The 15,661-nt window shown below is 34.7% G+C and overlaps 1 protein-coding gene across 2 annotated transcripts in view; it reads left to right on the top strand.

The window, feature by feature from the left end:
- The window catches only part of LINGO2 (leucine rich repeat and Ig domain containing 2), a 1,074,912-nt gene that overhangs the window by 718,674 nt on the left and 340,577 nt on the right, over positions 1 to 15,661 (top strand). For both annotated transcript variants that reach the window (XM_012721335.1, XM_004677707.2), the window contains exon 6: positions 590 to 622. The gene's annotated coding sequence lies outside the window, so the exon portion shown is untranslated. The remainder of the gene's footprint in view (positions 1 to 589; positions 623 to 15,661) is intronic.

The following is a 15,661-nucleotide window of genomic DNA, read 5'->3' as shown; positions in this document are numbered from 1 at the left end:
CATCATAATTACAATTTCCATAAGGAATGTAGAACAGTTATTATAAACAACACAATAATCACTTGGTCCATAAGGGATAACAGATTATTGGGGGAACGGAGGGAAAAGAAGCAAAAGCTTTGTTCTAATCAGCATTCATGAGTAGAAATACAGAACCTGAGACTAAATTGCAATAGCCTCTTAAAATGTTCTTGTCTGAATTTATCAAAAATCTTTTCATGATGACAAATTCTCAATGGTTGATTAAGTGCTGTCTAAATATTTCTTATTTTATATAATTTAGTTTTAACATTCTTTGTAAATGCCCTCTTATATTTGTCATTTGTAATTGCTATAGCTTTGAAAAAAAATTTAAAAGAAAGCTATCCCAAAACATAGAAAACACAAACTGTCTTTAAAATAATTAAGGGATAGAACAAAATTTATCTGAGTATTTCTTCACAATGAAACATACCTCTTTTGCCAAGGGGAAATGGGTAAAGTGTTTTTTGTTTGTTTTTGAAGTGCTGTTTTACTACTGTAGCATCTTACTTATCATTTCCAATTAATTTTACTTTTGTCTTTAAAATCTATCTTTTTGTTTTTTTAGGTGAGATGAGAAACACAGAATGCAGCTTCCAAGGTTGGTACTTTTTATGATATTTTAATGTCTCTCACTAGTATGAAGCAATATGAATGAAGCTGAGAAATATATATCCTTAACTGTGCAGAAATAGCAATAGAAATACCAAGTTTTATTTTCCTTATTTGTGGATACTAAAATGTAAAATGTAAAAATATCAAAATACAATAAAGTAAACAAGTATAATCCCTGATTTAATCTTTGGAAATATTCAATATTTTTCTACCTATCTATCATCCATCTATACATTCATCCACAAATCTATGATTTCATTTCCTTTATCTATTCATCATTCCATCTACCTACCACCATTTTTCTTTTAGTGAATGCATATTACATATGTATTGTGTGCTACATTCTGTCTTCTGGTTTTACTCTGTTCATACTTTTTCCACTGATGACCTTCATTATATTCCCAATAGACTACCTTTTCTGACACTTCTTGATATCTAACAAATTTTCACCTATCATCACAGATTTAAAATTTAATTTCCCATAAGTGATAAATGAGCAGTTTCTACAACACTGCTCAGCAAATGTTTGCTGAGTTATGTCTACTCCCAAGTAATTGGGGCAAAGAGGAAATCATCTCAGTGATAATAAGAAAATAATTCCTCTTTATATAATAATGAACTATGTAATATCCTTTCTTATTTCTTGTATATATATATATATATTTCTTATATATATATATATATATATATATATATATATAATATGTAATAACCATCAGGGGTATTATATCAATCTGCATACAATAAATATAATATTAGTTAGACTTCCTCAGAATTCTAGTATATTGGTATTCTTTCTCTGTACCATTTGAACAATATTAAGACTTCCAAGAGTGAACATATTATTGCTATAAATTTTAAAACAAGCCAAGCATTCCAAACACATAAAATGGCAATTGCTATGAGTGGCAGAATTGGATTGAATCAGATTTCACAGGAGGCAGAGGCTGAAAATATTCTGCTGAACAAGGATTGGTAAATGTAAATTAACAGTAGAGCACTCCCCATACTAATAATGTAAGATGAATAAATATTTTCTTAACTGTAGGGTGGGCTGTTTCATTATTTATGATCATTAGTGCACTTCACGAATGCCTTTTGTATTACTGTATCCTGTTACTATACTACATTTTTTTATTTCCTCTGTTGCTTTTTTTTTTTTTTTTAAGGTAAAGTCTTGAGTTTCTCAACACAAAATGCTGTACTGGAACGTTTTCAGAAACATAACTGTCACAATTGGGGATTCTACTTTCTATCTTCCGATCTAATTTAATTTAATCTAATGTAAAATAGTCTAAATTATCTCAGCCATCAATCCATTATTTCTACTTTCAGAGAGGCAGTGAATAGTGGTTGAGATGCTGGAATCAGACTGCCTGATTACAAATCTTCTTCCATCCATCTACTATTTTTATATTGGACTAATTTATTAACATATTAACATCTCTAATCCTCAATTTACTCAGAGGTAAATGAGAAAAATAAGAGTATTTTCACACAGAAAAAAAGCTGTTGAAGAATAAATGAAACATGGATTTACATTTTAATATATTGTAAGGATGTAGGAGATGATTGTTTCCATGTTATTCCTTTTTATTTTTACTATTTTAATGAGATATTTTTATTGGTGGCTAGCAACATCTTCCTTTCTCTGAAATGGTGATCTTTAATGTTTCCTTACAAGTGTTGTATTCATTATTAGGGAAGACTGTGTCCTATGTTGAAAATATAGATAACCAATTTTGACACTTTGCTGTAGTCAACTGCTTACTTTTTTCTTAATAGAAGGTGATCTGTAAATATTACCAAAGTGAAAGCAATACACAATGTGAGTGATTACAGATAGGAGGAGAAGAGAATCCGTAGTAGCGGAGGAAATTAATGGAAGGAGGATTTTGTTGCCAGCTTTCAAATTGTGTTCAGATAGAAAATACCATGGTCTGTCCTTCATGTGTAGAGAGTCCCTTTTTTTTTTTTTTTATGGTGACATGAGAAATGACAGTTGGAGGTAGAGGAGTCTACAGAAAGAAGGGGAGATGAAAAGTTCACGAAGGTTTGGAAGTCATTCTACCATGGCACTCAAAGGAGATCTGAAGGGCAGAAAAGAATAGAGGAGTGGAAATAGAACCCTCTTGATGAAATATGTAAGGTTGCTATACATTGTCCTTATGATAAATAGATGAGGAAAGCTAGCCCTCTGTGAACTGACTGGGCTGTCACCTCAGAGCAGGTCACCAATATGCACAATCCATCTAGTAGCAACCTCTGTGTGCTCGGGCCATGGAGAGACCAAAGACAAGGGGTCTGACAGAAAAGAGCACACTTAGTTCAATCTCCTTGAGTAGTCAATACTCCATAGTCCTCTAGATTTATGGCATGAGGATGGGAAATTCACAACAAAGCCCTGGATTCATCTTGAAACATGCCATGATAAATTTAATAAATGAGACAAACATTTTTTTAAAGATTTATTTATTTATACAGAACTGGGGTACAGGCCAGAGATGCGGAGGGTGAGAGGATTCACCAAGAACAGAGTGGAGAGCAGAACAGGCAGATCGATGAAGTACACTGCTGAGGGGAGCAGCGGGCGGGTCAGGAGAGATCTGCCACGCCATGTGGATCTCCTCAGGGCAGGCCGGGATCGAACTCATGCAGAAGTGGCTTAAGCTTCTTAGTGCTGTGCTTTAACCCGCTGCACCACCAGGGAGGGCCAAGACAAACATTGTTTTTAAGGGAAAGAACCCTCTCTGATGTAATGGAGAAAAGGACAACCTAACTCAGTGTAACAGAAATTGCTAGGTGTGTAATAACCCAAGTAAAGTGGGATAGAACCCAAAATATTCTTAATCTGACCTCTAAAATGGCAAAATCCAAAACTGAATTTAAATATAAACAATATAAATATGCTTGGGTGAAACAATAGTGTCGGTCTGCAGTAACCAGATTATCATTTATAAAGTCTAGAAAATCATTGGCTTGAAATAGAGTTTTGTTCTTCACACTGAATTCCACAGATAATCATAAAACTAATTACATTCAATCCTGTGTATGTACAGTAGTTAAAAAGAAAATATAATTACTATCATTCTAGACACACATCCAGGAAATAATAAAATATTTACTTGAAGAACAAAACAAGGGACCTAGTTTTAAATCTGCCTTTGACACCATTCTATCCCCACAATAGCCCATGTACATCCATGCTTCTGACAGCTTGGTTACATATAGTAACCCTTCTCTTAAAAGGGGATCAGTTACAGATTTTTAAATCAAAAATATTCTTACAACTATAGTTCATTTTGAATATTTTTTTTCATCCAATAATGAAATACAGACCCACAAGTTAGCAAATGTCTAAGTCATATAGTTCAACAGTAACCATTTTGTAACTACCTCCTCACCACTGACCTGTGCAAACTTGATGGTAAAGTGTATAAGAAAGTTGTTATTTGGCAATGGAAACTATGCAATCCTTACCATCCTGTTGCTTGAAATATTCATTTGTCACTTCAATTGTGAAGCACTTCTCACAGTCTTATTTCCCTGACTATATCATGAGTTACATAAGAGTAGAGATAGCTAGGTTTTGTTTTTATTTTGGAATTATTTTTCCTTTTCCTTCTTCCTTTTCTTTTTGCCAGTTCTGCTACTAGATTAAAGAAATAATAAATACATAAAAAATAAACTTATTTCAGTAGTATGTATTGGTACAAGGGTACATTGAAGAATGTGTGTGGGGGGGTCAAAAAAACATCAAAGAATTTTCATTTAGCTGGGATTACTTGTGTTTAATGACTTGCAGGCTAAACAATTAGATAGACTGGTGAGGCTAGAGAGTGCCTTTTGAAATATGAATATATATTTGGGCAGAGAGCAAAAAGGGTCCAGAGGCTAAACATTAGAATGAATGGACTCAATTTCTTAAATACAGAAGAAAGATTACAAATAAAAAAACTAATTTCCTTTTTATTACATATTCCAAATCTAATTTCCTTTTGTCCTTTCTGTGTATTTGAAAACAGGATGTAGCTCCTATTTCCATGTCGAGGCAGTTCAGTATTTTCACACCAGGAGCTTTGTATTAGATTTGAGCACCAGAAATTTCAAAGACCATAAATAACGTATTTTTCCCTGCTTCATATAGAATGTCATTTACAGGGTAAAAATTAGACAATTATTAATTAAGGAGAAATTCCAATATTCAGTTTACTTAAATCATTTAAAGTGGTCAGATGTACAATTCACAGCAGCTCCTTTACAAGTCCCTTCACTCCACCCACCAAATCCTCACTATGCACAATGTTTCAGATCTCTTCACCTGTCAAAACATCAAGCTACTTTTAAGTCTAGTTCCTACAGGTTTGTTTTTTTTTTTTTTCCTTTATTGGTCAGTCTGCCTGTCTCTGTCTGTGTCTGTGTTTCCTCTCTCTGTTTATATAGCATTTTATCATTGTAGTTTAACTTAGTGTCCAAGATCAGATGAGATCGGGCACATTCAGGGTGGTATGGCTGTAGACTGTAGTTCAACTTAGTCCCTGAAACTTTTCCTCTGTGCTCCCATCTATCTCTCCGTATTTAGCTTGGCACATTCTGCAGGTTTTTCAATGAGAGAGATTAAAAGCTAAAGCATATTTTGGAAATGGTAAGTGTACCAAAATGTTTTTAAATCTTATTTCAGCTATGCATATTCTGTAGACAGAAGTAAGGATAGTGATATATTCAAAATTATGCCAGTATTGGACAGAGCAAAGTTTTCACTTCTAGTTAAGCAGGTTCACTTCTAGTTAATAATTATAGTAATAATTACTATAGGTGTATTATTAATATATTATTATAGCATCGCTTGGTTTTTCTTATAATGATGAAGCTGTATTATTAATAGCTACATTTAAAACTGTTTTTAGTATAAACAATTTTTTAGTTTACTCTAGCTTTAATCTTGCCTTTTTCCTTTGCCTTGAGAAAATCATATCTGCCTTTATGTTGTTTTTGTTGCTTTGTTTGCTGACTTGTTGGTGAATTAGACCAGCTTAATAGCTGACACAAAGCAGTGAATCATCCAGAATTCATTGTCATTTTCTTAGTGAAGGAGTTGAGAATTGTGTGTCCTGTTTTCAAATAGCTGAAGTGGTCTCATATGGAAGAGAGATATGATTAAGCCAAAAGTTCCAAGTGGTAATATAAGAAGCCAGAAGGCTCAAGTAAGCATATCCAGCTCAATATAGGAAGAAAACTATTGTAAAGCATGGCTGTCCCAAGGCATACGTAACTTGTGAGTTCTAAAACAGTACAGCCGTTTGAACATAGACTAAGGATCATGTATCTGGTGCAATAGAGAGGAAAGACTAGCATTCAGAAGTGATTCACATTCCTTTTATTACAGAGTGGGTGATGCAAGGCTCTGTTTCTACTCCAGACTACTAGGGAAGTAGACCGTGGTTATTAATATGGTAGCTGCAGAAATTGCAAGAAAAAATAGTCTTTGAATAATAAGAAAAAAGCAAGTATTGTAGAATTCCACAACCTGAGCCAAATCAACCTCAAGTTATTAAAAGTTCGAAGACCCCATAAACAATGAAAGCAAAGCCCTAACATTTCATTTGAAAGCAGTGCAGCTCTCCTGGAAAGGAGTAACTCAGAATGCACATTTTCTCTGGACTCCAAGATTTCTGAGTCACAAACACATCCTCTATCTATATTCTCTGACTGGAAACACCTGCCCTTTCTCTCTCTGGACAAGCCTTACCCAAGTTATATTTCAAGGAAAAAGAGGATGATGTGAGAAGCCAAAAGGACTTATGACATTTGAGAACTTTGTGCCTCCTAGCTCTTGTCCTTATTCTGTAACTGTAAAAGGTTAAGATTAAACTTCTAAAGAAGTATAGAAATCCTACTTAAAGCCAGTCTTCATTTCCAGTTAGACTGATCTTCTTCTTCCCTTCTACTCTAGCTTTCTTCCAGGTCACTTCAATCATCTTCCTTCTCCTCATCTGCTACTTCTGCATTCAGCCCTCACACTATTCTGCTAGAACCTCTTTTTGGAACAGGTATCTGACCCCTGAATCTTGTATCAGAGGATGCTGGCAGGTTTCCCTTCTAATAATGGTTTTTCTTGTCTCACTAAACAGCCTGTATGCAGATGGGACTCTCTCTGAAACCCAGATCTAACTGTTAATGTTTAGTTGTATCCTTATTGGTCAAACAATGCATAGGCATTAATTCCAGTTAATTAATCCAATTAGTTTCTCACATTCTGAGTCAAGTGACATTTTCAAAACCCTGCCCTGATCTTCTGCTACCAATATCTCTTTGTTCCAGCCATACTAAACTTTCCACACTCCCTGTACTGAAAATGGCCCTTCCCCTTATCTCCTCTCTAGCACACACTGACTAGATGAATTCAAATAGCTTCCTTTTCTGTGAAATCTTGCATTTCCTTATTTAGACTGAGACAGGAATCCCTCTGTTTCCAAGACATTTGGCTAATACTTCTATCATAACACTTAACACATTGTGTTATAATTTATGTCTTTGTGCTTTTATCTTGCTTGCTTGTTTTCGCAAATAAAAGCATCCTAATCTTTTTGATATGCATAGCACCTAGCATAGTGTGTGATTCATAGCACAAGCCCATAACTGTTATTTGAATGAATAAAATAAATAAGTAAATGAATGAGAATATATACTATAGCATGTGTCTTTTTAAACAACTGATCTAAAGGATTAGTCATTAAGCAGAGAAAGCTTCAGTAGGCAACTTGCACATCTGGACAATTGTAATGCAAAATATTTACTTAGGAGGCAAAGAGATAGTCTCTTTTCCTGTGGAAATATAAAAGAATTTTTGTTTCGAGGAAAATTACATTGAAAAAAAAATAGCGGTCTATAATACAAGAGACTAAGTTTATATCTTCAGGGACAGTCTCTTGTCTTTTTATATTACAAGAGTGAACACGATTTAAACCAAGCAGCCAGTGTGATGATGTTGCCAGACAGCTAATAAAGACGAAGATTAGAGAGTTGTATAAAATGGCAGGTGCCACGGCAGATTCCACATCTTAGCTATTAAACACAGAACAAAGGGATTCTGTTTTCTGACAACCACCAAAAGTGCTAGATATCAGCCTCGGCGGCATGGTGCCATTTGACCATGGTGTTCATTATACCTTATATCCCAGGTAGAAAACACATTGAGAGAAAGTAAAGCAAGCAGCAGTAGATGATACTCCAAACAGAGAGACAGCATCTGAAACTTAACTAAACTCTTGCAAAACAGAATGAAGAAGTATTTCTATTCAATCACTTACAACACATCCTTTGCTCTCACAGAATAGACTATAATTTCTAATCATGTAAAGTATCTCAGAATCATCTTCAGAAGGAGTCCACATCCTACAGGATCCATTATATCTCAGTCTTTCAAGAAGTTTAGAATTATTACTATTTTAAAATGGGAAAGAAGTGTGCAACTTCTCCTGGTGACTCATATGAACATCATGGGCACAGCCATCTTTACCCAAAGAGTAAATACAGAAATTACTTAACATATGTGTGCCTGTGAAAATAATTGCAGCAAATATTTCCTTGTTTGGGCTTCTTTATCAAGAAGGCAACATCAAAATCATCTCCTACTTGGAGATAAAGGCAGTGCTGGGAACATGTGAATATGGGCTAAAAGAGAAGTGCAAAGCAAAGAGACATGAATAGTAAGTATAAAAAGGTCTGAGTTTGGAAAGAAATGAAAAGTGATATTTCTTAGCATTAAGTGCTAAGCATTGTGCTAATATTAGGCTTTACAAAGAATAAATCATTGTGTGCCTTGTTCTAATGTGAATAAAGCAAAATGAAAGAAAATCAGTGTGTATAGTAGAATGCATTTTGTGCATAAAATGATCTGATAAACAAGGTATTAACATCTATAGAAGAATTTACCAGTTTATACCAAAGAAAGTCACACAGCACATTATTTATGTTTTATTGTATTTTAAAAGGTCTATTTTTATTTATTTATGCATACAAGAGCTGGGGTTTAGGCCAGAAATATGGGGGCAGTGGGAAGATTTAACTGAGACTGAATGGGGAACAAAACAGGCAGATTGACTGAAATACATCACTGAGGGGGACAATGGGTGGGTCAGGAGAGGTCTGCTGTGCCATGTAGGTCGGCAGACAACTTGTGCTGAGTGGTTTCGGATAGCTTCATAATGCCGAGACCTAACCCCTTGTGCCACCAAGGAGGTAAAACGTCACATTATTAATGCTGGACTTATTTTCAGGTTTAAGATTTGGGAGACAAATCCAGGAATCCAAATTCTTTATGGGGAAGGAAGCTAAGCTGAAAAATGGGTCTACATCCTACTGGCCTTCAATCTGTAAAGCACTGTCTCATATATTTCACTCATAATCTAATTATCATATAATAAAACACTTACATGTGTTTATCCACAAAATTCACACAAAAATAAATTTCAACCTTATGTACATCTACTGAACATAGAAAAGTAGTATCAGATCATGAAGGCAACATGGGGTTCACCAATGTCCACTTTATTTGAAATAAGTGATTTTTTCAAGTGAACGTCTTTATACTTTTGTCTAACTAATGCTAATGAATCCACAAATTGGTGGAAATTAGTAATTTGTTAACCTGTCAGAAGATAAATGTTGATGTTTTAGAAACTGGTGCTATGAGTTTTGTTTTTTTTTTTTAACTATTCTGAAAAAACCCCAAACCTCTGTTAGTATGATTTTTACCTGAATATTTGTTATCTGGGGCAAAACATAAATTGAGAGATAGGTCCTCTGTTGATTCAAATCAAATTGCATCACAGCAAAAGGACTGTCCACCTTCCCTTCCAGGTGAATTGCTGCCTGCTTTTTCTCACATATTATATTTCCTGTCCATTTTCTCACACTTGCTTCATTTCTTTAGTCAGTTCACCTGTTATTTATCTGGAAGTCAACAGAGCACAAGCACTAGTGATGAAGTGCCAACAAGGGTTGAATCCTAATTTTCCATGTATCATGTATGTCTTTGAATGAGATGCTTATGATCTTTAAACTTTAGTTCTATTTTCCATAAAGTGGGGGATGAATCTTAAGTTTCATGAGCAGTTAATAGAGTCATCTGTTTATCATGTTTGGTGCGCAGTAGATAATCAATTGGCTTGTTACTATAATTATATAATTATTGCTGGGATAGGATAAAAGGTGTAAAATTGTCTTCTAGACTGATAGAGCTCACATTTCGAATGCTATGCATAAGAAATTTCCTTGAGTAATGACTTAGAAAATGATGATCTAGGTGATAACTCCTCTTTTGTTCATATTTCCAGAGAATTAGAACTTAATGGTGTCAAAGTTAAAAAAAAAAATAAAACACTTTCATCTTACTTGCAAAAAGGACTAAAGCCTGATTTAAAGCCAATTAACTAATTTTTTTTTTCTTTTCTGATTTTCTGGTTCTCAGTCTTTGTTCTTGGTTAATCTGCAATTATACAATGTTCTTTTTTTTTTTTTTTTTGCCTTCTATGTTTCCTCAAATCCTTTTGAAACAATATAATGAAATCCTTACTCAAATACGCAAATGTTCAGAAGGCCTGGTATCCAACATCCATTCCTATTCTCTGTCTTTCCCCTTCTCAACTTCCCTTCCCCTCTTTCTTTTTCTCCAATTTATAACAGCTAAAGAAATATTGCATTTAGTTTGGCCTATACCAATTTTTGCTGAGAAATTTTTAAAAATTAGATACCCTTATGCTCAGATCTGTATATTCTAATTGTGTAGATCAGAGTGAGGGCATAATCTGTATTTAATATTAAAGTGAATACTATTCACTTAGGAAATACAAATTTACATGTTATTTACTCTACTATACTTTTCATAGATTAAGAAGGAGAAATGAGCAGACCCAATTACTAGCTGTCACTTAAGAAGGTCACTCAACTATTTTTTTTTTTCATTTATAGTGCCTTCATGGTGGCCTAGTTGTTAAATCTCTGTGCTATCACCATTATGGCCTGAATTTGATTTCTGTATATTTCATTAAATCCACTTGTGTGTATATATGCATACACACATATGCATATACATGTATATATGTGTGTGTGTGTGTGTGTGTGTGTGTGTGTGTGTGTGTGTGAAATGTGAGTAACTGGAAGGAAAAAATGACTTAAATAGCTAAGTTACATAAAGTTTCACAATCTAAAAAAGGAGATCTCTGAACTTTTTGAGCAGAATAACTGTTTTTTTCAAGATTTTCATCACGATCATAACTTAATCTTTGCTCAAAATAGAACAGATATAGGGGATCTAGAGGAGGTCCTGTTCATTAGTTGTAAAAACAGTTTGGTGGTGGGTCCAGAATTTTTAATAGAGTGGGATAGGATGGGATTAGACAGGATAAAAGCTTGTATAGCACATGCCCATAGGAAGAAGTTTAAACATGTCTAAGATTTAACTTGGTTTTATACTGTCTTGTATTCTACTTCCCTTGCTTATCCCTATATACCTTCACTTGTGTTTGGAAATCATGTTGTGGAATTGAAAAATGAAGTAGTGGCCAGTGTGTGTGTGGTAAGAGATAAGTAGAGGAACAGGGCAGCTAGCAGACAGCACATTTAAGTGAGATTATGTGATGGAGTCATAAATACAGAAGAAAATACCGAAAGCTATATACACATTAGTACCCTCAAAAATCATGTGGAAGGTCTTATACTTACCAGGTCATGTAGAGGAGAATGCTATTTCATGTGGAAGATTTTTATAAAGCATGATCCCAAAGACCTGGGGGGAGTGGGCAATCAGTTTTCACATGCAAGCTTTAATTATAAAGTACACTATAGAGAGATGTTAGTACTTTGCAGAGTTACTCATTCCTTTGTGTAATACCTTCCCTTTTATTCCCACTGCCTTTACTAAATCGAAGTCTAGAGTTATAATAAGAAGATGGAATTTTTTTTCTTATATCAGGGTTAAAGGAAAAATGCTCTAACATCTAAAAATGAGCCTTGAAATTTATGTTTTCCCGTTTAAAAAATACTTATGTTTTCCCATTTAAACAAAATGATTTCTTATTGCTAAACATAGTTCAAATAAGTGGTATAGACTATTGAGTGGTTGTATTAATGACCATGATTTTGTGAACAAACATCATGTGCTATGTTCTCTGCAAAGTATGATACACTACTATAATCACTTACCTTCAAGAACCCTAGGCAAAAGTTTTAGTGTACATCCTTTATAGCTCATATCACTGAAACTCAGAGAGATGAAATCATTAACCTCAATCCCTATGAGTAGCCAATGTTAGAAGCAGAATTCATACTCAGGTGTTTACAGCTGTACACTTGCAGCTGCACTTCACTGCCTTAGCTTCTAGAGTAAATCTATGCTTTTGGACTAGTTTTGGAAGCTATTGCTTCACAGAACATTGATTCTATGAAGCAAGTATGCCAGCAAAATGAAGCGATGTCAAGCAAAAGTCTTACGCATTACCCTGTCAGTCTTTGTTGAAAAGGCTCAATCTTTTTTTATAAGTATATATGTATTATGTTTTCTTTTTGCATTTTCAGGGTAGATTCTAAAAGGACACAGGGGGAAAGGCACCTGCTTGTTCTTTCCTCTTTTAAATATTAATTGTAGGTCATGTTCCATAAAGCTATTTGCATTCTGTCACCCAAATGGTAGTGATTGAGGTGAAAAGGGTATCATTCTAAAAAGACAGTGCTATCTGTACAGTAAAAGTAATAACTACTTTTTAAAATTGTGTAATTGCAGACCAGGGTTAGGGCAGGTATGTTTGGGTCTGGGGGAAAAAGAAGAATCCTCTAGGACCAGTGGTGTCTGTTTGTTTTGCCTTTGGCATATGTGAGGGTTGATGTTAATTTGATCCAGAAACTAGACTACATGGAAGGAGGTATCACTTGAAGGGTATGTTCTGGACAACTTATCACCAGAATTGACTTGCCATATGCATCCTAGGAGGGCTAAAATGAAAGAATGAGGCAGCTAGTTTTTAGGAATACCAGCGTGTGCGTGGCAGAATGCAGTTTGCCCAGCTCCTGTCTAAATCTGTGAGAGGTATCCTTTTTGCATTCAGTACTTTGGGAAGCAGAGTTTTGAGCCAGGTAAAGGAAATAGGCAATAGAATTGCTGATTTTCAAGGGCATCTAGCACATGAAAATTTGCATTCGGTGATTCTCCTACTCTCCCTAGTGTCTCAGAACAATCTGGAATTAGCAAGCCTTGACAAGAGCTAATGAGAATGAACAGGCTCGCAGATTCCCCTTTCGCAGCAATTGGATTCAACCTTTTACAAGACAGGCAAATCAGCTCAAATAACCTCTTTTTGGAATGAATAAAATGATTTCTTAGCCTTGAGGAGTCGTGTACTAAGAAGAAAGTCAGATAAAGAGAGTGAGCTGTAATGATGACAATAATATCTATCTAAGACCCAGTGAGTGCTTACTATTGTGCCAGGCAGGTCGTCTCCACTTTAACCCTATGCATAGCACGGATACCACCATCACCACCACCTTTGTCATTATTGTCCCAGTTTTTTGAGTGAAGAAACTGAAACGCAGAGTTTACATTTTCTAGTTTTCACTTTAACCCTAGGCATAGCATGGATACCACCGTAACCATCACCTTTGACATTATCAACCCAGTTTTTTGAGTGAGGAAACTGAAACACAGAGATTACATTTTCTGCCCGTGGCCTATGTACCTGCTGCAACTGTTATACTTCTCTCTCCTTTACAGGGTAAGAACTACAAAGTACATCTTTGATTTCTGAGCTGCTTTGTTAACATGCTCTCATCTTGAAATCTGCAGAAAAGGACGTAGTTATATTTCATAACAGTATGGGTACATTATAAATTATTCTTTTGCACTTTTGATGGATCAGTTGAAAAACAATGATTATGAACTTGCTATGAGCTACACACTATTGTGTATGGCAAGAGACATTACGTCATGCTTGAGGCGAACCCTGGAACCATACTTCTGGGATGAGAATTCACTTCCTACTTGTGACCCAGGAGTAGTAATTGAAGTCCATGTGCCTCAGTGTTTTCATCTAAAGTTGGAACTAATAGTAATTTTCTCATAGGGTCATTATGGGGCTTAACTGAGTTAATTAATGTAAATCAATTAAAATAGAGCCTGGCATAAAGTGAGAGCTCAATAACTTTTATTGTTATGGTTATTACCATCCTGTTTTCCAAGCTAAAAAGAAGAAAATGGTTATGTAGCTTTAATAGCTTGGATAGAGTGAGAAATGAAACACTCTGAATCTATTCTTTTCATGTAATTAGTTGAGATACTGAAACATTATAAAAAATCTACAAGTTTTAGACTTTAATTAAGTTACCCTTTTATGTCTAATAAATGCACACTTTTGATTTCTTAAATTGATTTTATTGATTTATATAACTAATATGTATTGTTTTATACTAGAAGCTAGGAATGTTAAAAGAAAGCCTCTTACACACATTTTATAGAATCCTTCTATGAGAAGTTCCCCACTCATTTTCACTTTTTTAAAAAAAATATTTTATATTTAAAGGGTAATTTTATTAGAAAGAGACAGGAGAGAAAATGGCACTTGCATAGGTACAAGCAGGCTGGAAGAGCAGTCCTGAAAGGGACAGGTTTGCAGAGAGGCTTGCATGGTTGCAGGCAGATGGCCTTAGGAGAGCAGTCTCTGCTGGGGTAGGTCAATGCAGAGAAGTCTCGGCATGGTCACGGGCAGGCAGAAGGCTGCTGCCCTGCAGAGGGAGAGAGCAGGTGGAAAGAAGCACCTGTATAGGCTCAGGTGGGCAGAGGAGCAGACAAATATTAACATTTGTCTCTCAAATAAAGTATGACCTCTTCTTTCTTTCTTTCTTCTTCTTCTTCTTTTTTTTTTTTTTTGCCTTGCTTTTGTAGCTGAAAGACTTAGAGATTTAAGAGTAAACGTCTGTATTTTCCAATTATTCCATTTTACCATTTTAAAGATAGTTTATTTAAAGTCTCTAGGATAAATAAGTTCAACTCATTTTGCAATCTTGAAAGAGTCATACATTAGAAAGCTTAATGTACTTTACCTATTTTAACTACTTGTCACTTACTCAACAAGATCTCTGCTTTTTTGAAATAGATGGCAATAAATATTTTATTCTGTTTTGCAGTGTATTCGTTCTATGTTCTTTTATGGAAGTTGACTGCATAGGAGCCTAGACACTGATTTTAAATATTCATATACAATTTAACTTTGAAGTTAGTGTATAGAACTTTCTAAATTCTTAGATCAGTTTTTACCCTTATTTCAAAGTTTTGTTCCAAAATTTAAAGTCATGACTCAATGGAAAAGGAAGTGATCTATTGTTTCTCCAGAAATTAGAAATACTGTGTAATACAAAGAATTAATTGTGGGAATAAAGAATTCAATAGTAGGATGAACCTTCTGATAATTAAATATCTAAGTACATTCTAGCATTAGAAAATGGGTTTTCTTCCATTAATTTGCCACAAAGCCCAAAATATTATAGCTTATACACTGGTTGTAGAAACACACCAGCTATTTATTTTAATACAATATGGTCTTGTCCTATTTTTGTTACTTTATATTTTTAAATATATTCTAAAATTGGTTTGTTCTCCTCCATAATATATGTTCACATATTGATTGTTAATGCAATGAGTTTGTAGATCAAATCTGGAGTAGTAAAATTTGGAAATATCAAAGATATTTTGATTGTTTATTGGAATATTGTGTTTTGCAATAAGTGGATCTAATGTGCCCCTCAAATAAAAACTATCTCATAGTGAGGTAGTGGCCATCTATAATGGGGATTGTTCAGGTAAAGAATGGGTGTTATACCTTAGGGAGATAATAGTTAATTCTAGAGGTGGGTGGGCATTTGATTGAACTATTTCTAAATTTTCTTAAAAAATCTAAAATTTGGCCCTCCCTGGTGGCGCAGCGGGTTAAAGCACAGCACTGAGAATCTGAAGCCACTTCCGCATGAGTTCAATTCC

The sequence above is a fragment of the Condylura cristata genome, unplaced genomic scaffold (assembly GCF_000260355.1).
Source record: "Condylura cristata isolate star-nosed mole 26May11 unplaced genomic scaffold, ConCri1.0 scaffold00006, whole genome shotgun sequence".
NCBI classification, from domain to species: Eukaryota; Metazoa; Chordata; class Mammalia; order Eulipotyphla; family Talpidae; genus Condylura; species Condylura cristata.
Note: the sequence above shows the minus strand (reverse complement) of the source record. Positions and strands in the feature narration are given on the sequence as shown.